Source organism: Mytilus galloprovincialis, chromosome 12, assembly GCF_965363235.1.
Source record: "Mytilus galloprovincialis chromosome 12, xbMytGall1.hap1.1, whole genome shotgun sequence".
NCBI classification, from domain to species: domain Eukaryota; kingdom Metazoa; phylum Mollusca; class Bivalvia; order Mytilida; family Mytilidae; genus Mytilus; species Mytilus galloprovincialis.
Window position 1 is genome coordinate 40,423,691 of NC_134849.1, and position 25,329 is coordinate 40,449,019.

Genomic DNA, 25,329 nt, shown 5'->3' on the forward strand with positions numbered 1-25,329 from the left:
TAATAATGAGAAGTTCTGTTAATATTCACATGCAAATTTCAAAAACGCACACATGACATAGAGGGAATAAAAAGCCATATCTAGTTGTTACAATGGTCAACAAATATGGTCATAATTTAACTTAGGACTCAATAAAAACCAACGCATCCCAGCTGAAGAAAACTCTGCAAATTTTGTTTGTTTTTGGATTTGCAAATTTTAAATTCTTCTTCTTGTCTTTATCATGTTTATGTGTTTACAGATTTTTTTACATCATTTATTAATCTCCCACATTCATGACATTTGAATCAAATGATTGATGATTTGAAACAATCACATGGTCACAGTGTGCCCACATATATAACGCATCCAAAGACGATTGTGTAAGATTTATTTTAATTCATTCAGAAGTTATATTATAACTTGCTTATTTATAAAAATCTGACATTTTTTTTTTTTAATATTGCAATGTATTGTAATGAAAGAAAAAACAGTGTATCGTAATTTCTGTCGATAAACACATCTACATATTTTGTTCTTGTTATCTACAGAGTTTTATAAAATTCTGTTGAGTGGTTTCAGAGGAGTTGGGATGACTAGAACAGGACTGATGGACAAAGTCAAAAACATTATACCCTACAGAACTTTGATCCATGGGTTATAATTAATGTACATGAAATAAAAATCTCAGACATAAGAGATTTTATTTTACTTACACACAATTTTCCATTAGGATCCCCCATGATGCAAACTGTCACATGTCAGTTCTTACCATGCTGACCAAACCAATCACTCTGTTTTTCTCGATACTGTAACAAAAAAGAAAGATACATGTATAACAAAGGTATATGTTCCATACTCCAAGGTATATCTAAAAGTAAATGTCCATAAAAACTGTCAATACAAAATCCCACTATCATATCACTATTAGGTAAAAATACCATTTTTTTTTTAATCATTGTTAATGTTCCATTTTCTGTTCATCGTTCCAGAGTTTTATTTTTTTTACACTATCTACATGTATAGTATATAAATACAAATGGTGTTGTGATGTAAACAAATGACACCATAATGACATTTATGTGGTGAAAACAGATACTTTTGCAGTATAAGCTATTTATTTGTCTAGCAAATATGAATAATTGCATACAATTCACATTTTGTATCATAATCCTTCATGCTTAACAAATAAATTATATACATGTACATGTAATCTGGCATATTTGACTGTAAACACTGAATTTGACTGAGAATGTGTATGTATGCATTGAAAGAAGTGAGCTCCTTCTTCATGTGTTCATCAGAAAAACCAGATGCTCCGCAGGGCGTAGCTTTATACGACCGCAGAGGTTGAACCCTGAACGGTTGGGGCAAGTATGGACACAACATTCAAGCTGGATTCAGCTCTAAATTTGGATTGTGATTAAATAGTTGACACATCATAGGTTTCTGACACAGAATGAATGTGTTCTAATGAACTTAAAATTTTTGTTTTCTCTTAGAGCAATTCACTATGCTGTTGAATATTAAACCTCTCAAAAAAATGTTTGAAGAAATTTTCTTTTTTATTTATGAAATTTCAAATGAGAAAAATTGAACCCAATTTTTTTAATCACATCCCCCTTTCCCTTATTCCAAAACTAATCTCAATTAAAATTTCTAATGGAGTTTGCAACAATAACTACTCATTTAAATACATCATAAAATATTAAGATGTAAAAAAACTGCTTGTTATCACTGAATGGTAAAGATTATTTTAATTTATCAGTTGGTAGTAAAAAGTGAATATACATTGTATATTGTATATAACAAAGATTTAAGTTGATTCTGGACAAAGAAAGATAACTCCAATTAAAAAAAAATCTTGCTATTGCACAATATTTTGCAATTAGATATTTCTTGCTTACTATTCTGGACAAAGAAAGATAACTCTAATTAAAAAAAAATTTGCTATTTCACAATATTGTGCAATTAGATATTTCTTGCCATTGCGCAATACTGTGCAATTGAAAAGACTTGCTATTGCACAATACTTAATATAATAATTTTAGATCCTGATTTGGACCAACTTGAAAACTGGGCCCATAATAAAAAATCTAAGTACATTTTTGGATTCAGCATATCAAAGAACCCCAAGATTTCAATTTTTGTTAAAATCAGACTAAGTTTAATTTTGGACCCTTTGGACTTTAGTGTAGACCAATTTGAAAACAGGACCAAAAATGAAGAATCTACATACACAGTTAGATTTGGTATATCAAAGAACCCCATTTATTCAATTTTTGATGAAATCAAACAAAGTTTAATTTTGGACCCCGATTTGGACCAACTTGAAAACTGGGCCAATAATCAAGAATCTAAGTACATTTTTAGATTCAGCATATCAAAGAACCTAACTGATTCATTTTTTGTCAAAATCAAACTAAGTTTAATTTTGGACCCTTTGGACCTTAATGTAGACCAATTTGAAAACGGGACCAAAAGTTAAGAATCTACATACACAGTCATGACAGTTAGATTCGGCATATCAAAGAACCCCAATTATTCAATTTTGATGAAATCAAACAAAGTTTAATTTTGGACCCTTTGGGCCCCTTATTCTGTTGGGACCAAAACTCCCAAAATCAATACCAACTTCCTTTTATGGTCATAAACCTTGTGTTTAAATTTCATAGATTTCTATTACTTATACTAACGTTATGGTGCGAAAACCAAGAAAAATGCTTATCTGGGTCCCTTTTTGGCCCCTAATTCCTAAACTGTTGGGACCTAAACTCCAAAAATCAATACCAACCTTCCTTTTGTAGTCATTAACATTGTGTTTAAATTTCATTGATTTCTATTTACTTAAACTAAAGTTATTGTGCGAAAACCAAGAATAATGCTTATTTGGGCCCTTTTTTGGCCCCTAATTCCTAAACTGTTGAAACCAAAACTCCCAAAATCAATCCCAACCGTTTTTTTGTGGTCATAAATCTTGTGTCAAAATTTCATAGATTTCTATTAACTTAAACTAAAGTTATAGTGCGAAAACCAAGAAAATGCTTATTTGGGCCCTTTTTGGCCCCTAATTCCTAAAATGTTGGGACCAAAACTCCCAAAAATCAATACCAACCTTCCTTTTGTGGTCATAAACCTTGTGTTAAAATTTCATAGATTTCCATTCACTTTTACTAAAGTTAGAGTGCGAAAACTAAAAGTATTCGGACAATGACGACGACGACGACGACGACGACTACGCCAACGTGATAGCAATATACGACGAAAAATTTTTCAAATTTTGCGGTCGTATAAAAATCTAAATTTTATGCATTTGAATATATAGTTATATACCTTTTATGGCAGGAATTTCATTGCAAACTCCATGATTATTAAAATCTGCTGAGGCTTGAGGTCCTTTAGGATATCCAGTTGTGATTGGTCTTAGTTGATTGTTCAGACTATATGTCTCTTCCAGACATGCATCTGATCCATGGTTTGATACAGTTAATTTTCTCTCCTGAATCTTCACAGAACTGAGCACACTAACATTTTCAACATCTCGAATCAGCTGACACTGCTCATGATCACATGCTGAGTATAATTCTAGCCTTTTGGGGTAACTGAGAAGTCAAGTAATGCAATGGTCTGCACGTCTACTCTGAGATGCACAATGTACATGACGTAGTTTAAAATCAATTTTAAGGCACTGCTTTGCTGCAGAAAGCTTATTCTTACAAAACTTGGGCTGTTCATTTGACATACATGTGGATCCCTTATTATGAAGCTCATCAATCATCTCTTCAAGTCGTGTAAATGGGCGTATGACATTTGCGCCGATTTTAGAAATTTTCATTCTATCATTTGCGCCGATTTCATTTTTTCATTTGCGCCGATTTTATATTTGCTCCTAATGAGATTTACAGGTAAGTTAATACTTGTACATGTACTATACCATTGGTAATATCTGGTTATAAATGTTGTTCACTTATGTTTAATTAGTTAATTTTGATTCATATTGTTCTGGAACTTCGTTGTAACATGATGGACATATTGCACATTAAAACTAAGCCGAGGAGTCAATTCTTTAATCAGCGACGATCATACATACAGGAAGGTCAGTGTCCTAAAACATATCTTACTAATGAACCATACAATCGTCTAAATCCAGTCACCACGGATTCTGATAGTCTGACTATTATCAAAACACAAAACGAGCATAACCATGTGGCAGATGACCGAAAGTCAGAGGCTATGAACTACGGGTACGGTCAAGGAAAAAGTCTGGAGATGTTTCTTGTGGTCCTTCTTCCATCTCCCCGTGGTGAGCAGGGGACAACAGTTATATATATATATATATATATACATGTTATGATTGACAATTCATTTCATTTGTACAAGTGGCTAACCGAAGACGTCTATAATAATTAATGAAAAATAACATGACTTTGTTAGAGAGTTGTCTCATTGGCACTCATACGGTACCACATCTTCTTATATCTATTCACCTGTAATTTACCTGTAAAAAAATCGGGAAAAAAAAAATCGGCGCAAATGAAAGAAAAAATCGGCGCAAATGAAATGCAGATCGGCGCAAATGCAAAACGTCGGTGTAAATGTGTCATTTTCATCTGCTGCAATATTGTCTAGACCTTGTAAACTTGTTCTTTTTGAAGCTGCATATGTTTGTAAGATTCTATACAAGGATGATTTTCTTAATGGAGTAAAGTCAGTATTTTCACAATAAGAAAGATATATATCATATATATATTAACCATCTGTGAAAGACATACTGTTCTGACTACATCTGGAATACTTAGACTTTTGCCACAGAGTCCAATTTCATATCTGGTGTTTCATACATTTAACTAACTGATTGAACAAAACAGGAGTCAGTTAAGAATGCCATAAAATGTTTTAATTTGACAGTGTTCATCCTTTGTCTGGGGTATTTTTCTTTGACCATGTCAACTAATCCTGTGGTTTCAATATCTAATATTTAGACTGATAATACATGTAGCTTGAAATGTTAGGTATGTATCTGTTTATATCTGACTTTGTGTATTTTTTGGACAGAACAGCCAGCAGTTGCTACTTTAATACATTGTTTTCAGTCTGTATGTTCATCTTAAATAATGTTAATATAAATTCTTCAGGTAATGAAGTTGTAATTCCAGAAGATAGTTTTGCTTTCTTTTAAATTCATCAGACTGGCCAGGTGCAATTCAAATATGTGTGATACTACTTCCTCAGTTTTTCGTGTATAGTATCTTTTGGTGCAGTCTGATGTACTATTCCAAGTTGTTTTAGTTGCAATTTTAAGGAACTCACAGTATTATTTGAGATCAGTGTCAAACAGTTATTAACATTACCAAGTTGATGATCAGTACATGTACTTCCCTGTGCCACAAAAATTCTGACGTCTGACTCCAATTTGATATCTGTGAATCTGTAATAGATCCCTGAAATAAAAGAATACAATTAACAGATATCTATGAACATGATACATTAATAATTCTTATAATAATATGATTTGCATATATCAATAAATACTTGAACGGGATTGGTCAATTTCATTATTCCCCCTTGGTTTACACTTCAATAAATATAAAAAAGAAGATGTGGTATGAATGCCAATGAGACAACTATCCACAAAAGACCAAAATGATACAGACATTAACAACTATAGGTCACTGTACGGCCTTCAACAATGATCAAAGCCCATACCGCATAGTCAGCTATAATAGGCCCCGATAAGACAATGTAAAACAATTCAAACGAGAAAATGATACATTAATAATTCTTATAATAATATGATTTGCATATATCAATAAATACTTGAACAGGATTGGTCAATTTCATTATTCCCCCTTGGTTTAAACTCCAATAAATATAAAAAAGAAGATGTGGTATGATTGCCAATGAGACAACTATCCACAAAAGACCAAAATGACACAGACATTAACAACTATAGGTCACTGTACGGCCTTCAACAATGATCAAAGCCCATACCCCATAGTCAGCTATAATAGGCCCTGATAAGACAATGTAAAACAATTCAAACGAGAAAACTAACGGTCTATTTATGTAAAACAAGAGGCTGTCACAACAACAGCAAACCAAACTTATCAACATTTATTTGTATCCTGCCAATATCACAAGAACCATAACTGATGAACGGTGAAAATGAAAATCGTCAATATCAAATTTGACCTCCATTTTGTCATCAGTATCAACATATTAAAATTTGAAAAGCTTAGGTTGAATGGTTCATGAGTAAATGCACAGGCACAACTGGAAAAGCCATTTTTCATTCTTTCAAGAACCATAACTCCTGAACGGTAAAATTCAAAATCGTCATTATTGAACTTGACCTCCATTTTGTCATCAGTAACAACATATTAAAATTTGAGAAGCTTTGGTTGAACAGTTCATGTGTAAATGCACGGACACAACTGGAAATGCCATTTTTCAGTCTTTCAAGAACCATAACTCCTGAACGGCAAAAGTCAAAATCGTCATTATTGAACTTGACCTCCATTTTGTCATCAGTAACAACATATTAAAATTTGAAAAGCTTTGGTTGAACAGTTCATGGGTAAATGCACGGACACGACTGGAAAAGCCATTTTTCAATCTTTCAAGAACCATAACTCCTGAACGGTAAAAGTCAAAATCGTCATAATTAAACTTGACCTCCATTTTGTCATCAGTAACAACATATTAAAATTTGGGAAGCTTTGGTTGATAAGTTCATGCGTAAATGCACAGACACGACTGGAAAAGCCATTTTTCAATCTTTCAAGAACCATAACTCCTGAACAGTAAAAGTCAAAATCATCATTATTGGACTTGACCTTCATTTTGTTGTCTGTAACAACATATTAAAATTTGAAAAGCTTTGGTTGAACGGTTCATGAGTAAATGCACGGACAATATTTAGTTGCTGTGATCTATTCATGCGCAATACACATGCATAAAAGGATCCCAGGATTTTCATCAAATTGAGATTGAAAAACAAATAAACATAACAGAAGACTTTTTTCTATTTAAGGCACATATAACAGAAAAAAACAAGAATGTGTCCATATATAGAACACGGATGCCCCACTCGCACTATCATTTTACATGTTCACTGGATTGGGGTCAATACTTTAATTTGGCATTAAAATTGGAAAGATCATATCATAGGGAACATGTGTACTAAGTTACAAATTGATTGGACTTCAACTTCATCAAAAACTACCTCAACCAAAAACATTAACCTTAAGTCTTTCCACTTTTCTGTGGAAAGACTTATTGTTTTTGTTCTGATTATTATTATTATTAGGTCTTTCCACTTTTCTGTGGAAAGAACTATTGTATTTGTTCTGATTATTATTATTATCATTATATTTTTTTTTCTGCCAAATTTTGTTCTTGCGATAAATGTTTGTTTCGCAATATGTCGCTTAAATATTTCTCATAATGTATCGTATAGTTTATGCGCTTTTAAATTTCACCCTGCTAAGCCGAACCATTTTCTTTGTAAAAGTTATCTCCCTATTCACTGTTTTTCATCTGTGTGCATCTCCTTCGTAACAAAAAAAGATATCGACAAAATTCTTTTTACAAATTGTTCGTTACATCCTCAGTAATTTTTGGCTTATTTGGATCGAAGCGATTCGATGAAATTTTTATGGAGTTATCTCCCTTAACAAAATAAATTTGTCGGTATGTTCATTTAACTCATAAACAGTTAACCGTATAACCCTGGAATGTTTTTATTTGAGTCCCCTAGGTCCTAACTTAGAAAATGAGGTCAAGGTCAAGTTCTCAATTGTGACTTTTGCTTGTTTTTGCATTTTCTCCGACACTTTGAAAGATACATACTAAAGAACAAGTGCAAAATGTAAGCTTTATTGTAATGAAGATATGCTACATTTAGTCTTATACAATTTAATGGCATCTTATAGGAGTTGTTGCCCCTCAAATGTCTTGATATGAGGTTATTTGATTATGACTTCAACTAAGTTCATTATAAAGGCATTTGACCTTGTACAAAAGATTAGGTGACAAATGACCTTGAAAAATGACTACCGGAAGTGACCTTGAGAAAACCGGAAGTAGCCTTTTTTGCAATTTTTTCATCTCAAAGTACCCAGAATCAATATATTTTGTCATATAGATACATAAACTGATTACTGGAGACTAAACATGACTTCCAACAAACCGGAAGTGGCCAATTATTTCCCCTTCTACATACAATAGTATATAGAAACTATATATTTTTGGAATCAGTGTGAAATAAGCTATCATATGAGACCGGAAGTGACATTTATTTCACCGGAAGTAGCATATTATCTCCCTTTTATCACATAATTAAACCATTATTTATCTCATCAGTATGAAGAAACTATCTTCTTATCAAAATTTCTTTGGTGTGGAAAGACTTTCAATTGTTCTCTGAACAATTGGTTTTTAATTGTATTTGTTCTGATTATTAGGTCTTTCCACTTTTCCGTGGAAAGACCTATTGCTTTTCTTCTGATTATTATTTTTTTTTTTTTTCTTCCGCCTAATTTTTTTCCTTCGCTGTTTTTTTGTTTCGCAAGATGTCGCTTAGAAATTTGGAATATGATATCGAACAGTTTATACGCTTTTGAAACCAACTCTGCTTAACGGAATACTTTACCATATAAGAGTTATCTCCCCAAACACTGTTTTTCTTGTTATCTCTAAGGCTTCGCAACCGTATAAGAAACCGACAAATTTATTTTTCCAAATTGCTCGTTATATCCTCAGGATGTTCTGTTTTATTTTGACCGAAGCCGTATCGAGATTCCATATGAGAGTTATTTTCCCTTTTGTATTTGAAATTTTGAAATGTATTTTAAACTGGAAAACCATAAGTGATAGAGACCTAGGGTCTTTTGATTTGAGATCCTTGGTCCAAAAAAATGAAAATTAGGTCAAGGTCAAAGGTCAAGGTCATATTCTAAATTTTGATTTTGGCTTATTTTCACTCATTTTCATAAACCGTATAAGATATCGACTAATTATTTTTACTAAATTGTTAGTTGCGACATGTCGTAACATAATAATTTTGGCTAGAAGGGTGCGTAGACAATAACTGGGAGTTTTAGCCCCTATCATATCTAAAATTATGCGGAAAGTGATATAACTTATTAACCATACATATTAGAGACCTAGGGTCTTTTGATTTGAGATCCTCAGTTTGTGACCTTGAAATTGAGGTCAAGGTCATAGGTAAATTTGACATTCTAGATTATGACCTTTGCTTAAAATTCATATCTTTACATCATTAAGCCATAGGAACTGACATTTTAGACTGATTTTTAATATTCTAATATCAAAATAGAAATTTACTGGTGGAAAGACCTTCAATTGTTCTCTGAACAATTGGTTTTTAATTTTTTTTTTTTTTTTTTTTTCCGCCACATTCTAAAATTTTTGTTTCACAATATGTCGCTTAGATATTTTGTATATTGTATCGTATAGTTTATACGGCTTTAAATCTCACCCTGCTAAGACAAACAATTTTCTTTGTAAGAGTTATCTCCCTATTCACTGTTTATCATTTGTGTGCATCTCCTTCGTAACAAAAAAAGATATCTACAAAATTCTTTTTCTTAATTGTTCGTTACATCCTTAGGAATATTTGGCTAATTTGGATCAAAGCATTTTGATGAAATTTTATAGGAGTTATCTACCTTTACAAAATAAATTTGTCGGAATGTATTTTTAACTTATAAACCATTAACCGTACGGAATGTTTTTATATGAGTCCCCTAGGTACTAACTTAGAAATTGAGGTCAAGGTCAAAGGTCAAGGTCAAGTTCTCAATTGTGACTTTTGCTTGTTTTTGCATTTTCTCTGACACTTTGAAAGATACATATAAAAGAACAAGTGCAAAATGTCTGCTTTATTGTAATGAAGATATGCTACATTTAGACTTATACAATTTAATGGCATCTTATAGGAGTTGGGTCCCCTGAAATGTCTTGATATGAGATTATTTCATTATAACTTCAACTAAGTTCATTTTAAAGGCATTTGACCTTGTACAAAAGGTTAGGTGACAAATGACCTTGAAAAATGACTACCGGAAGTGACCTTGGGAAAACCGGAAGTAGCTTTTTTTGCAATTTTTACATATAAAAGTACTCAGAATCCATATATTTCGTCATATAGATACATAAACTGATTACTGACGACTAAAAATGACTTCCAACAAACCGGAAGTGGCTAATTATCTCCCATTCTACATACAATAGTATATAGAAACTATATATTTTTGGAATCAGTGTGAAAAAAGCTCTCATATGAGACCGGAAGTGACATTCATTTCACCGGAAGTAGCATATTATCTCCCTTATATCTCTCAAAAATATAATTAAACCATTATTAATTGCATCAGTATGAAGAAACTATCTTCTTATCAAAATTTCTTTGTTGTGGAAAGACTTTCAATTGTTTTAATTTTCTTTGGTTTTTCTTCTGACATCAGACTCAGACTTCTCTTGAACTGAATTTTAATGTGTGTATTGTTATGCGTTTACTTTTCTATATTGGCTAGAGGTATAGGGGGTGGGTTGAGAAAATTAAAATAATAAAAGACTATCAAAAGACAGAGGCTCCTGACTTGGGACAGGCGCAAAAACGCCTGCATTTTTGCGCCTGTCCCAAGTCAGGAGCCTCTGGCCTTTGTTAGTCTTGTATTATTTTAATTTTAGTTTCTTGTGTACAATTTGGAAATTAGTATGGCGTTCATTATCACTGCACTAGTATATATTTGTTTAGGGGCACTCTGAACGACGCCTCCGGGTGCGGGAATTTCTCGCTACATTGAAGACCTGTTGGTGACCTTCTGCTGTTGTTTTTACTTGTTGTTGTCTCTTTGACACATATCCCATTTCCATTTCCAATTTTATTTAAAAATGTATAACTGTATAAAATTAAGATTCATACACAATTCCGGGAAATTTCATGAATGATTTGGTGAATTTACGTCATGGCAATTTAGGCAAAACACAATGTCATACGATAGAAAATTTCAAAGGGAAGATTATTTCGTTACTTGTACACTTCAAATTCAGTTTATATCTAGTTAAAATGAAGTTTTTGAGGTAAGTGCTGTTTTTTTTTAAAATCCTGTTGCATTTATCGGACATTTATGGTTTTTAGAAAGTAAAGATGGTGGCATACTCCTTAGTTACAATATTCCATTGTGCTTTTGGTGGTAAATATAGTAGTCATCAATTAAATGATGTTAATTAATAATCGCTTATGATTGCCTGAAGAATTATAAGGATTAAACACATTTTTTCTAGAGGTTATTGATGTGTAAACTGGGTCTCTTACTCACAAACAGGATTTACGCAAGCAGTTGCCATTTTCGTATTTTGAAAAAATAATAATTGTGGTGAATAAATTCCATCATTTGCAAAAGAATTTAATCTTGTTTATTTGGTTTGTTTTGAGTTTCTCAGACTTTACCTGATCAGACAATACTCTGAATTGACCTTAAGCTTGTTAAAATTTTGACAAAAAATCAATAATCAGGTGATTGCATTTAAGATGGTACCTAACACAACAGGGAGATAACTCTGTAAAGTCATCTAAATGTTTTAATTACGTTGTGTTGTAAAAGGAATATTTAGCTTCTCAATGATCAAAATTGGTGTTTGTCAAACTGCTATATAACCAGTGTAATTCTTCTGACAAAACAGTTGGTTCAAAATTTTTGAAATTTTTATATTTTTGTTAAAGGGTCAAAGTACATACTTGACAAAATTTTATGAAAATTAAACGAGCCAAATTAATTTTAGTGAAAGTGTTGGGTACCACCTTTTAAAATAGATATAAGCAACAAAGAACTAATCGATGAAGGTGTTAATTGTATTGTTTGACAAAATGATATGATTAAATGACATATATGTCACATGTCACATAAAGGATTTTACCACTTTGCGTCGCACGTGTTTAAAGCCAACTTTTGGCTTTGATATAGATAATTGATTTGAAATGGTCTTTTTTCATTAAAGTCGTTTTGGCGATGCATGTGTTTCAAGGATAGTTTTTACGTCTCAACTTTTTCATATTTTTACGTCAACTTTTTCATATCATTGGTTTGGAATAGAAAACTGTCCGGATGAAGGAATATATTCAACAGGTTGAGATCAACAACTCAAATGCATGTTAACCCTTCAATGTATTTTTTTTTTTTACTACAAATGTAATGAGGGATCCATTTAAAGTGATACAAAATTTGTTTTGTTTTAAAAAAATAAGAAACCTTTCCTAAAGAGCTTTACATCTATCTGCAATTATAAGGTCAGACATGTCCAGGAATTTATTTTCTTCCTGGACTTGTATCTCTTCTTTAAAAGTGAAAGTAAGTGGACCCCTCTTTAAGGTAAGTTGTTCCAAATATAATGGATCCCTCCCTTCCCTATAAGCTAAAAAAGCAAAGAGCTTATTTTAAACCAGATGCTCCGCATGGCGCAGCTTTATATGACTGCAGAGGTTGAACCCTGAACGGTTGGGGCAAGTATGGACACAACATTCAAGCTGGATTCAGCTCTAAATTTGGATTGTGATTAAATAGTTGACACAGCATAGGTTTCTGACACAGAATGAATGTGGTCTAATAAACTTAAAATTTGTTTTTTGCCTTTGAGCAATTCACTATGCTGTTGAATATAAATCCTCTCAAAAATATGTTTGAAGAAATTTTCTTTTTATTCATGAAATCTGAAATGAGAAAAATTGACCCCCCCCCCCTTCCCCCCCAATTTTTTTTTCACATCTCCCTTTCCCTTATTCCAAAACTGATCTCAATCCAAATTTCTAATGGAGTTTGCAACAATAACTACTCATTTAAATACATCATAAAATATTAAAATGTAAAAAAAGTGCTTGTTATCACTGAATGGTAAAGATTGTTTTAATTTATCAGTTGGTAGTAAAAGTGAATATACATTGTATATTGTATAAAACAATGATTTAAGTTGATTCAACTACTATTCTGGACAAAGAAAGATAACTCCAATTGAAAATTTCTTGCTATTGCGCAATATTGTGCAATTAGATATTTCTTGCTATTGTGCAATACTGTGCAATTGAAAATACTTGCTATTGCACAATACTGTGCAATTGAAGATTTCTTGCTATTGCTGAATACTGTGCAATTGAAAATTTCTTGCTATTGCACAATACTTAATATAATAATTTTGGATCCTGATTTGGACCAACTAGAAAACTGGGCCCATAATAAAAAATCTAAGTACATGTTTAGATTCAGCATGTCAAAGAAGCCCAAGAATTCAATTTTTGTTAAAATCAAACAAAGTTTAATTTTGGACCCTGATTTGGACCAACTTAAAAACAGGGCCAATAATCAAAAATCTAAGTACATTTTTAGATTCGGCATATCAAGGTGTAAAACCACCATTGATTTTCCCCTATTAGTCTTTGTTAAATTTGCACTTTTCAAAAAAATGTGCAGAATTTATCTTTGTTTCAAATAAAGAAATACTTGGCATGAGTAAAGTTTTATCCTGTCCAGTACTATAGAAAAAAATTCACATAACATTTAATTACATATAAGAAAATAACCATCATTGGAAGTTAATCAATCAAATGTCTCCCCTTATTTTATCTGTGTACAAGGTTTAGTCACCATGTAACCTCAAGATTACAAAATTTACTATAGAAATCCAAAATAAAAAATAATGGTGTTTTGAAATACCCAAGACATATGTTTATGACACAGAAATGTTTTTACTGTAATAAAATGTAGGATTAATTACCTACAACTGTCAAATTCAAGGGAATATTTTTTTAGACCTACTTTCGTATACAACCGGATGTGACGTACCACGATTTGGTGGTATTACACCTAGAACCCCAAGGATTCAATTTTTGTTAAAATCAAACTAAGTTTAATTTTGGACCCTTTGGACCTTAATGTAGACCAATTTGAACACGGGACCAAAAATTAAGAATCTACATACACAGTAACATTTTTTTGTAGATTCGGCATATCAAAGAACCCCAATTATTCAATTTTTGATGAAATCAAACAAAGTTTAATTTTGGACCCTTTGGACCCCTTATTCCTGAACTGTTGGGACCAAAACTCAATCCCAACCTTCCTTTCATGGTCATAAACCTTGTGTTTAAATTTCATAAATTTCTATTAACTTATACTAAAGTTATGGTACGAAAACCAAGAAAAATGCTTATTTGGGCCCCTTTTTGGCCCCTAATTCCTAAACTGTTGGGATCTCAACTCCCAAAATCAATCCCAACCTTCCTTTTGTGTTGATAAACCGTGTGTTTAAATTTCAATGATTTCTATTTACTTATACTAAAGTTATTGTGCAAAAACCAAGAATAATGCTTATTTGGGCCCCTTTTTTTACCCTAATTCCTTACAGTTGGAACCAAAACACCCAAAATCAATCCCACCTTCCTTTTGTGGTCATAAACTTTGTGTCAAAATATCATTGATTTCTATTCACTTAAACTAAAGTTATAGTGCGAAAACCTAGAAAATGCTTATTTGGGCCCTTTTTGGCCCCTAATTCCTAAACTGATGGGACCAAAACTTTCAAAATCAATCCCACCTTCCTTTTATGGTCATAAACCTTGTGTTTGAATTTCAAAGATTTCTATTTACTTAAACTAAAGTTTTAGTGCGAAAACCAAAAGTATTCGGACGACGACAACGACGCTGACCCCAACGTGATACCAATAAACGACCAAAAAATTTTCAATTTTTGCCATCGTATAAAAAGTAGTGTTTAGTGTTTCTTCATTACAATTTACAATGTAAACTAAAAGATGAGTTTGAGAATAATCATAGACAACAATAGGGCAAACTCATTTTGGTTGGGGGAGGGGGGAAGATAGAAAGAAGGGAAATTTCAAACAAACAGTATATTTATGATACTTGGCGAATAAAATAATAAAGTGGCGAAAAATATATTGTTCTGGCGAAAGAGGTGGCAAAATTAATAATTGACTCAGGGGAAACCCTGCTCACAAACTTGACATATATATACAAATCTGAATATTTAGTTTGTGAGTTAATCGCCCCGGTTTACACAGCCATTACAGCAATAACCTCTAGAAAAAATGTGTTTAATCCTATAATGTTCATGGTGTTTGCAAGTATTGAAGGTATATAAAACTCTATGTTTTAAATTTCTTAAATAAACCAATATTAAGGTATAATCTTAGGCTACATGAACATGCTAATTGTCATCATATTCATGATATTGGATGGCTGTGAGACTTACTGTATCTATCCTAAATTTCTAATCAACAATAATTTTATAAAAATTTAAATTATATAAAATTATATTAAAATTGGATTGTGATTAAATATTTGACACATCAAAAGTTCCTGACTTAAAGAATTTGATCAAAGAACTTAATATATGACATGTATGACATTACATTACCTTCTGTATTACCCAATATTCTAAATCTAAATACACATGGTTAGATTCAGCATATCAGAAACCCCAAGAATTAAATTTTTGATAAAATCAAACAAAGCTTAATTTGAACATAAATTTGGACCAATTTGATACAAAGGCTCAAAATCAAAATCTAAATATAGCCAAATTGAATATGATTAATTTTTATTGAAATCGAACGAAATTTAATTGGTCTCTGAAATTTAAGAAAATTTGAAAACTGGACACAAACACTAAAATATGGATACAAATTTCATTTTTTCTTCTTATTAAAATCAAACAAAGTTTAATTTTGGACCCTTTGGATCTAAATGTGAACTAATCTAAAGGCAATTATTATTAATTTCTTTGTCGTCATTGCTTGTGGAGAGTTGTCTCAATGGCAATCATACCACATCTTCTTTTTTTTATAATATTGGACTTTTTGGACTTTAATATGGATTAATTTAAATTGGTTCAAAAATAAAAAATCTTAATGCAGTTAGTATAAGCATATCGTAGTACCAGAATAATTAGTTTGTGGTGTAATCACACAGATTAATTTGGGATCCTTTGGACCTCAACATGCTCAATGTGAACCAATTTAAAAGTAAGCCAGTAAGGCCAAATTTTCAAAATTCAAATACATTACAGGAATCCAAATGGTCACCTCATGTACATTAGTTTTCAAAGAGGATCATCTATGGACCATTTCACAAGTGTTGTCCTGATTGGCTCAGAAATTCAGAGGATAAAGTTTTAAAGATTTTTTTTATCATGAATTACTTGTACTTCAATATATATGTACTTCTTATTGGCTATTCAGTTTGAGAGGAGAAGATTGAAAGATGTAATTTGAAGAACAGCAGATGTAAAAATGCCAGCTGCCACTCATCCAACAAGAGCTCACAAAGCAGTTGAAGTTATTATCCATCATTGTCCATAATTACCTTATCACTGGTTTGAGATGCATAAACATATTTTCTTTTCCTAGTATTGTAATGACTCTCTGGATCAAATTGATTTTCCTGCAAAAATTATGAAATTTTAACAAGAAGGCATGCAATGTCATATTACAAATACCAATTATCCCCCTTGTAGTTCCAATTTTCTGCTTACAGGCAGTACATGTACATTGTGTAGGTGTTTGATAGATCTGAAAAGTGCTCAAATATTACAAGTTATCACTGTGAAGCTCATACATAAAATAGTCAGTATAAGAAGTAGTTTCAGAGAAACATGTGACTGAAATTGAGTCATTGAATTTTTTAGGACCAACTGGCCAAGGACAAATGGAGTGACACAATATAGCTCCTACTTTTAGAGTTAACAGTAAACACGGTTCTATTTACAGATCATTACATAAAAAAAAAAATTAAAAATCATTTGAAGTCCTTTTCATGCTTTTCGGGCAGATCATTCATTTGTCATTACATATTTTGTTTTTTTCAATTTCATTTTAAGTCCTTTTCGGCCAAGTTTTCATTTATGCCAATCAAGGTTACTTTTTTTTTTTAATTTTTGATCATTTCCAGATCATTGACAAATTAAAACATGAATATTTAATCAAAGCATTCAAAGTATTAACAAGAATGTGTCCATAATACACGGATGCCCCACTCGCATTATCATTTTCTATGTTCAGTAGACCATGAAATTGGGGTCAAAACTCTAATTTGGCAATTAAATTAGAAAGATCATATCATAGGGAACATGTGTACTAAGTTTGAAGTTGATTGGACTTCAACTTCATCAAAAACTACCTTGACCAAAAACTTTAACCTGAACGAACAGACAGACAGACGGAAGGACGGACGGTCGGAAGGACGGACGGTCGGAAGGACGGACAGACGCACAGACCAGAAAACATTATGCCCCTCTACTATCGTAGGTAGTAGACCATAAAAATGTAAGAACTTTACATTTTTGATATATTAGATTTTTTTCATGACTTACATGTACTGGACTAGACAATCATAATGAACTACATGTACATGTATAAAGTATACATTACATGTACATGTTTATAGCTACATGAACTAAGAACATTTTTCTTAAAAGTTTTGTTTGTACATGTACATACATCTATTAATGGCTCCGGTGGTACTTGTAGCTGAGCTGGTAATTCTCTTCCTCAGTCATACATGTAGCATTCTTTTGACTGCATCTCTTGTATATATGTTGTAGCAGACTATACATAATCCTGTGCAAATTAAAGAAAAAAATCATATGTCATAAGCTGTCCATGTTATGCAAACATTTGAAAATCATAATAAACAATGATAAACTGCAGCTAATATTTTCCACCTGAAGTAGAAATTAAAAAAAAATATATCTATCATGTTCAGTTCATCAAAAAATGTTTTACCCATGTGCATATATACTACATACATGAACATGTATGTATATGTGTATACATGCATATTGTCATGATTGTGTTCAATACTATAAAATTGTGATAGGAGTAAATCGGTAAAAAGATTGTGAACAGCTGGATTCATATTTATGATTAACAACATTAATAATAGGGTTTTTTTCACTATTATATTATGAAGAAATAGCTACATTTGTAGTACAATTATTTATGGATCTCAGAAAGGCTGATCCTGAAGTCCCTTTCTTACAAGTGCAGTGTTATCCCCAGAAGATAGCATCCTATTTGGCGTAAAAAAAAATTAACTGTGTCATTTGTCGCGTCTCAGCGATGCTCTATTTCCATTGATTTCCTTTATGTTATACATGTATATGTTTATATTGTTCAATTCATTACTGAGAATACAATTAGACTAATCACTAATACCATGAATACAGTTGTTTCAGTTTGCATGGTTTGTTTTATTTATTCATTTATAGTTACAGAATTATTTTTTGCCTCTTGTGCCAAAACAAAAATATATATATGTGGTTTCAGTTACTATAAGTCATGAACATGATGAAAGTAAAATGAATGAATGATTTATCATAGTGCAACTTGTATATATATACAATGATAAACATATAAATATCTAGTACAAAAAAGGAACCTTTTTTTTTATATCAAAAGAGTAAAGAAAGTGTTATAAATAGCAAAAAAATCTCAATTTAAAAACTTTTTTCTTCATCATGTCTATGAAATTCATTGTTTCAAGGTACCCAATTGGGCCAATGATTTAGTTCCAGTTGTTTCTAATCTTTACATCAAAATGATATATATATTTTTGACAAAGTTTTCAGAAAAATAGTCTTTTTATGCGTAGTTCTCTATCGTGAAAATGCGGATTTTTGTCATATCTGGTCCGGTTCCGAACCGTAGTGTGCAATGGCAGCCAAATTTTTTTTTAACAAAAATGAGTCCAACAATAAACAATGTTTGACAAGAGATTGGGAATGAATGACGCTTTTAATGGATTAAATGGATTAAACGTAAACTAAAGCCAATTATGATCACTTTATGAAGAAGCATAAAATGTATTAAGCTCAAAATCAAATTGTTCGCTCTCAATAGAAAAGTAGTACCGGAAGAGACAGAAAGTATATTTTGGAAAGTTGTAAAAATAAACCAACAAACCTTTTTAGAAGAGAAAAATGGTTTCAATCTAAGATTTTCGTAATACAAAACGTAGATTTCAATAAATGCGACGAAAATATTCATGGGACTGACGGAAGGACAGACAGAGGTAAAACAGTATACCCCCCTTTTTTAAAGCGGGGGTATAATAAGGAATGGGTTGTCCAGAAATTTTTCAGTATTTACGCAAGAAGAGTTAATTAAGGAAGAGGTTGTCTAGAGATATTCACTTAATTTTATTCACATTTTTTGGGGGTTGATGTAAATATTTTTTTCTCTCATATAAACTAAATGTGTATTTTTAATTATGTATAAGAGGTAATGGATATTTTTTATACATTTTTTAACCAGTTGAACATTTTGCAGGATTGTTGGTTTAAAGGGAAACTTCGCAAAAAAATCAAAAATTGATATTATGTCCATTCTGTATAAAAATGCTCAAATTTATAGATATTAAAGTTTTATTCCGCTAGATAAGAGATCACCATTGATTTTAAATTTTGAGTATCAATTGTCTGCATTCCGCTATTTTGTCATCTTCTCCGATAAAAAAATCATGATATGTCTATAAACCACAAAGATTTGAAGAAAGTAGAAATCTATTTACATATTTTTTCCAAGGGTTTATTTGGAAAAATGTAATATATACTCGTTGTCAATAGTAAAGGACAGATTGGAACATACCAGATATTGATTTAAAAAATGTACGCACTTGTTGTCGATTCGTTTATACGCCTGGATAGAAAGTTACGGAACTATAGCATAATTTAAAATATATACATGTATACATTGAACATAAGAAAGGAACATACATTTTGTGTAAATTTGGGTAAAAGTTTTGTAAATAGACTAGTCAACGTATGCCAACGGTATGTAATCAACGAATTCGATAGACTTTTGTATACCAAAAGAAGAAGAAGAAGAAGAGAACCAATTTGATTTAAATACAGGTCGATATATAACTTGCTTTAGTTCATCAAAGTTATGAACATAGTAAAATCACAGATTTATATATCAAATAGATTGTTCTCGAATAAAGGAAGAAATTCGTCATCATCACAATTGTTCCGACATTCATGTAATATATATATGCAACTGGAGGTACACTGATAATCCCCAAGGGATGTGAATATTTTCTAGGCAAACTATAAAGTATTACGTACAGTTTCAAATCAATTTCGGGATTTATTTTCTTTCTTGATATTCAATGACAGCAACTTAAAGAATAAACTGCTTGTCCGCTTTAGGGGTATTCTTGCCAGTTGAACAGACTTATAATTACATTCAAAAATAGGGAAAGATGACATTAAATTCGTTGTCTGTTGTTTTTAAGTAAAAGTTAATTGAATCATCAAAGTTAATATCCTTTGGTCTTGAATGTATGTTAACTAATTAATGTGTTTTTATAGGCTAGCTCAAATCCTCATCCAAATAATATAATCTATATGTAATAATCCCTTCCTTCCACACAGAGATTTAATGCCAAGCAGTAGACATATAGGTACTAATTAAGTAATCAAATGAACAATAGATAACAATAATTAATCATAAATGTGAAAAGATGTGAAAACAAAAGTATTCGTACATATTATATTCCGCTTCGGTAGAGTTATCTTCAGATAGTTTCAGATATTAATTAATACATGGCTTTCAAAAGTCTAACTCGTACATTTTTTTGCCTAATTAAGACAATCAAAATGCTTTGGTTAAGCTATTTCTAATTTCTAAGTTCCCCTTTTTTATGAGACATAAATCAAGGACAAGCGGTGTATATCATTTCATTCTGACACATGAATTAGGTTTCCCTTCTTTAACCAAAAATTGTTTATTTCTTAGTAAATTAACTTATTTGAATTCAAATAAATAATCATGATAATAGCACCAAATATAATTAAATAATTCCACGGCGATCTATTTTTATTCGTCACCAACTTGAGTACAAAAAATGTATGTACTTTAAATGTGTGTATTAAATGCTCCCTTGTTTTATAATCCACTGATCCGAATAGACAGTCACACCTGGCAAGGTGTGCCCTAGAGGCGTGGTTAAATACTGAAGTGCAAATAACAATTTACCTTTCAACAAGCCATCTACGAGTATTGCCAAAGAACCGTGAATACACACACAGTCATAGCAGAGGTAGTAAAAGGTCAATCAATAAGAGTACACCAACATATTGTCTTAACAGATTATTGTACGTTAATTTATTCACTTAATTAGTCCGAAAATGCATTAATTAAAAATAAATTTATAACTTTTTGTGTTGTCTACAAAAATAATTCAAATATATACGTTTTACATAGAAAATTTATCTCATGAATGTGTACAATTGCACGTCTGTGTGTTTTATCTTCTTATTATCAGATGGTTATTAGATAAAGCATAAGTCATTGGTGAGATTACAATTACGTTAAAATATGATTAAAAGCCAAGACTTTTAATGATTGTATTTTAAATCCCAGCATGCAAAAACCAGGCGAAAACGTCACGACCTACAGGAAGTAGTTAATATTTTTTCATTAATTATTGCAGGGCTTCGTTGTTTCTTATGAAGTTTTTGAAGTAACTATGTTATTAATTACCTGAAAAGAAAAATTATCAAAACGTCAGTCATAGAATGTTGGGAAAACTTTAGATAATAAACTTTTGCATTCTAGCTGCTTGATGCGTTTTAATGCATGCTAAAATCTAGTCCAAATAATTATGACGTCTGGCAAGGCTATTTTATTTTTTTTCTGGGACGACTTCCTAAAATTAGGTGTCAAAGTTCCCCCCAAAATTTGCTCTCAAACTCCAGATGTAAAAAATGGCTATGGCGTTATGACGTCGTAGGAAGGCGTCCCAGAAAAAAATTAAAATAGCCTTGCCAGACGTCATAATTATTTGGACTAGCTAAAATCCAACCCCCATAATAGATCATGAATTTATACATTTTTAGAAATATTTATATTTATTTTATCAAATATTATAGGATGCCGAATTGACTTTAAATAGGTGCTGATTTGACTAGTTCCGATTTAACAAGGTGCCGATTTGAACAGGTGCCGATTTGACTTGAAGTTGTACCATTATAAATTGCCTTCCGACAGAATTTCGGCTGTAAAATCTCGTCTCTGTCCACATTTCAGTCCTAACCTTTTGAAATGTGATGTAACATCCCCCTGGCAATCAAACAACTTTACTAAATGTGTGCCATGAAGATGTAAACATAAAACATAAATTGATAATGTTACAGACAGCATCCATGTTGTATACAGCGCCATCTATAAATAGTTCTAAAGGGAGATAAGGTAAACTTCTTCTTCTTCTTCCAAATTTTCACATCCTTTGTAGGACAACCACACCATTACGGCGTGTAGAACAAAACCCACCACCATGAATGTAGGAATATAATATGTACACTATATATTGAATAATGATATCCTCCACTAATATATACAGGATCACTTTCTAGTTGCACAGAACGGGCAGATTTAATACTGCTGTTCCTCAATCCCAATCTTAACCAGCGCATACCAAATTTAAAGCACAGAGAACTTGAGAAAATACGTCGAGGAAAACGCACCAGAGAGGAAAACTGCACATTGGGACAATTCGTGCCAACAGGCCATAAGATTGAGGAATGAGGACGTATAGAAGAGGGACGAAAGATACCAAAGGGACAGTCTAACTCATAAATCTAAAACAAACTGACAACGCCATGGCTATAAATGAAAAATACTAACAGACAAACAAAAGTATACATGACACAACATAGAAAACTAAAGAAAAAACAACACGAACCCCACCAAAAACTAGGGGTGATCTCAGGTGCTCCGGAAGGGTAAGCAGATCCTGCTCCACATTTGGCACCCGTCGTGTTGCGTATGAGATAACAAATCCAGTAAATAGTCTAATTCGGTAGGTCACATAGCTTGTATAGTATGCATTCTTAGTTGCGTTAAAAATTGTTAGGCTAGTTACCGGACATATATACAGGGGGGATTACAGTGGCGGATCCAGAACTTTTCATAAGGGGGCCCGTTGACTGACCTAAGGGGGGCTCCAGTCATGCGTCAGTGATTCCTTATATAAGCAACCAATTTTTCCCACACAAAAGGCGGGCGGGCCCCCAGGCCCCCCTGGATCCGCCTATGGGTTATATATGTTTACGTAGTAAAATAGTAAAAGATAAATGTTGTAAAATAAATTACTTCACTCACATTCACACGGGTAAAAAGAATAACAAGCTTGCAGCATTTAAATCTAAAAATAGTTCGCTTTTCACAATATAGACTAAGGATCTAAAAGCTAAAACACTTTGTCTTCTTTTCATCAGAGACTCTGTTTTCATTAACTAAAATCGAATAAAACGTTCATAGTGTCTACATACTTAATCCACGCATAGAATTTGTCGTTTTACATCATAACATCTAATAAAAAGGTTTTTAAGATTTCATCGTATCTATATATTAGCACTTTGTGTGACGTTTACGATCTAGGCACGCACTGTATATGTAAAGCCAATTGTCATGTTTTTATTTACTTAGATCTAAAACTTAAAAACTTGTCTTCGTCTCAACTCGGCCGATTCCGTACCCTCATCTAGGAAGGAGCTAGAGTATCGGATTCTACCGAGGATTGTCGAATGCAAACCACCCTTCAGCTAATCAGAAAATGTTTCACGACTATTTTTCTGACTTACAGTGTTTTTTTTTTTTTTTTTGGTTTTTTTTATAACCTTCTTCAGTTCAAATAATGATAACCTAGAATTTATTGTCGTTCTTTGCAAATCAAAGAACTGTGTTTTGTTTTTTTACAATTTTGGTATGGATACATACAGGATCATAAAGGAGGGGGAATAGGACCTTTATCGGGACTCCGGGATCGGGTGTTTTTAAACTCGGGATTTCGGGATTGACCCTTTCGGGATCCGGGAATCCTTTTTTTCGGATTTCGGGATGTCGGGATTTGCTTTATTTAAATTCGGGACCTCGGGATTTTTTTTTTCAAGTCCGGGATTTCGGGATCAAGACCCCTCCTATCCCCCCTCATAAAGGGAAACTGATAATTTTTTGTATGATATGTGCTCATGTTTTTCAGCGATGATCCTTTTGTGCTGGGTTTTATACTGAATAAAATTAGTTAGTTAGTTTCTATACTTTTTTTTTATTAAATGGCTATCCGCAATATGTTTATTAAGATCATTTAGTCTGAGTTGTTTGATTGAGTATCGAGAAAGAAAAAAAAATCTGATGTATGCAGCATAAACACGAAAATTTTGATAACTACATGGCAGAGGAAGGGGCAGGACTTTTTCGGGACGTCGGGATCGGGTGTTTTTAAGCTCGGGCCTGATTTCGGGATTGACCCTTTCGGGATCCAAGATTTATTTTTTCTAATTTCGGGATGTCGGGAATTAAATTTCTTTAAATTCGGGACCTCGATTATTTAGATATAGAGGTTGTTTTTTTTTTTTTTTTTTTTTTTTTTTTTTTATTATTATTATTAAAGACAGTTTTTGTACTAGTGTAAATTGATATCATTTACCTGAATGGTCTCAAATATTAGATAGTATCAGATAGTAGAGAAACAACAGTCATATCACATCCCATATATATGATAATAAGAGATGTTTCTGGAATTACGTATATCAAAATATTTAAGTTTAGTGCTTTTCGGTAAAATCCTATTTATTACAGAAATGCAATCTAAAACAAAAACCAAAGGCATCTTTTTAAATAATAAGATACCCAAGTCGGAAGAATTAATATTTTAATTAATGATTAAAAAAAGGAAGCTGAAAGTATCTATTTAAGGTCTTTCATAACAGCGGTATTTGTTAAAGGGACTGAAACGATTAGACGCGTGCTCAAAATCAGCATGCATGATGAGTTGGTTACCGTTATGTGGTTAAAAGCTTGATAAGTGAAATGACAACTTTATTGCACCTACGCCTACGCAGGTCAATTCAGTTCAATGATGCACCGTCTAATAGTTCTCGTACTTATATCATTAGCAACGCCAAAGTAAATACATCAATTGAGTGAAACATTTATATGCAACAGTTTTATCAAACGGTGCGAAAAGATGCAATTTAGTATTATGATTTGTATTTTTATATGTTGAATTTATATGTAGTAGTTTTAGACAAAACCGATTAATAATCTGATTGAAAAAAATACCATTTACCTGAATGGTCTCAAATATTAGATAGTATCAGATAGTAGAGAAACAACAGTCATATCACATCCCATATATATGATAATAAGAGATGTTTCTGGAATTACGTATATCAAAATATTTAAGTTTAGTGCTTTTCGGTAAAATCCTATTTATTACAGAAATGCAATCTAAAACAAAGACCAAAGGC

At 32.0% G+C, this 25,329-nt stretch overlaps 1 protein-coding gene and 1 long non-coding RNA gene across 2 annotated transcripts in view; both read right to left on the reverse strand.

Annotated features, from left to right (window-relative positions):
• LOC143053663 (fibroblast growth factor receptor 2-like) overlaps positions 1–4,472 on the reverse strand; it is a 30,671-nt gene extending 26,199 nt beyond the window's left edge. The window contains exons 1-2 of the mRNA XM_076226452.1: positions 3,313–4,472; positions 752–788 (exon numbers count right to left, since the gene is read on the reverse strand). The gene's annotated coding sequence lies outside the window, so the exon portion shown is untranslated. The remainder of the gene's footprint in view (positions 1–751; positions 789–3,312) is intronic.
• Positions 4,473–5,148: 676 nt separating this feature from the next.
• On the reverse strand, positions 5,149–22,244 carry LOC143053567 (uncharacterized). Its single transcript, XR_012971410.1, has 4 exons — positions 22,113–22,244; positions 17,513–17,632; positions 16,380–16,457; positions 5,149–5,420 (listed from the first exon to the last, which is right to left on the reverse strand). It is a non-coding gene; the product is annotated as an uncharacterized LOC143053567 (long non-coding RNA).
• Between the last annotated feature and the right edge of the window lie 3,085 nt (positions 22,245–25,329).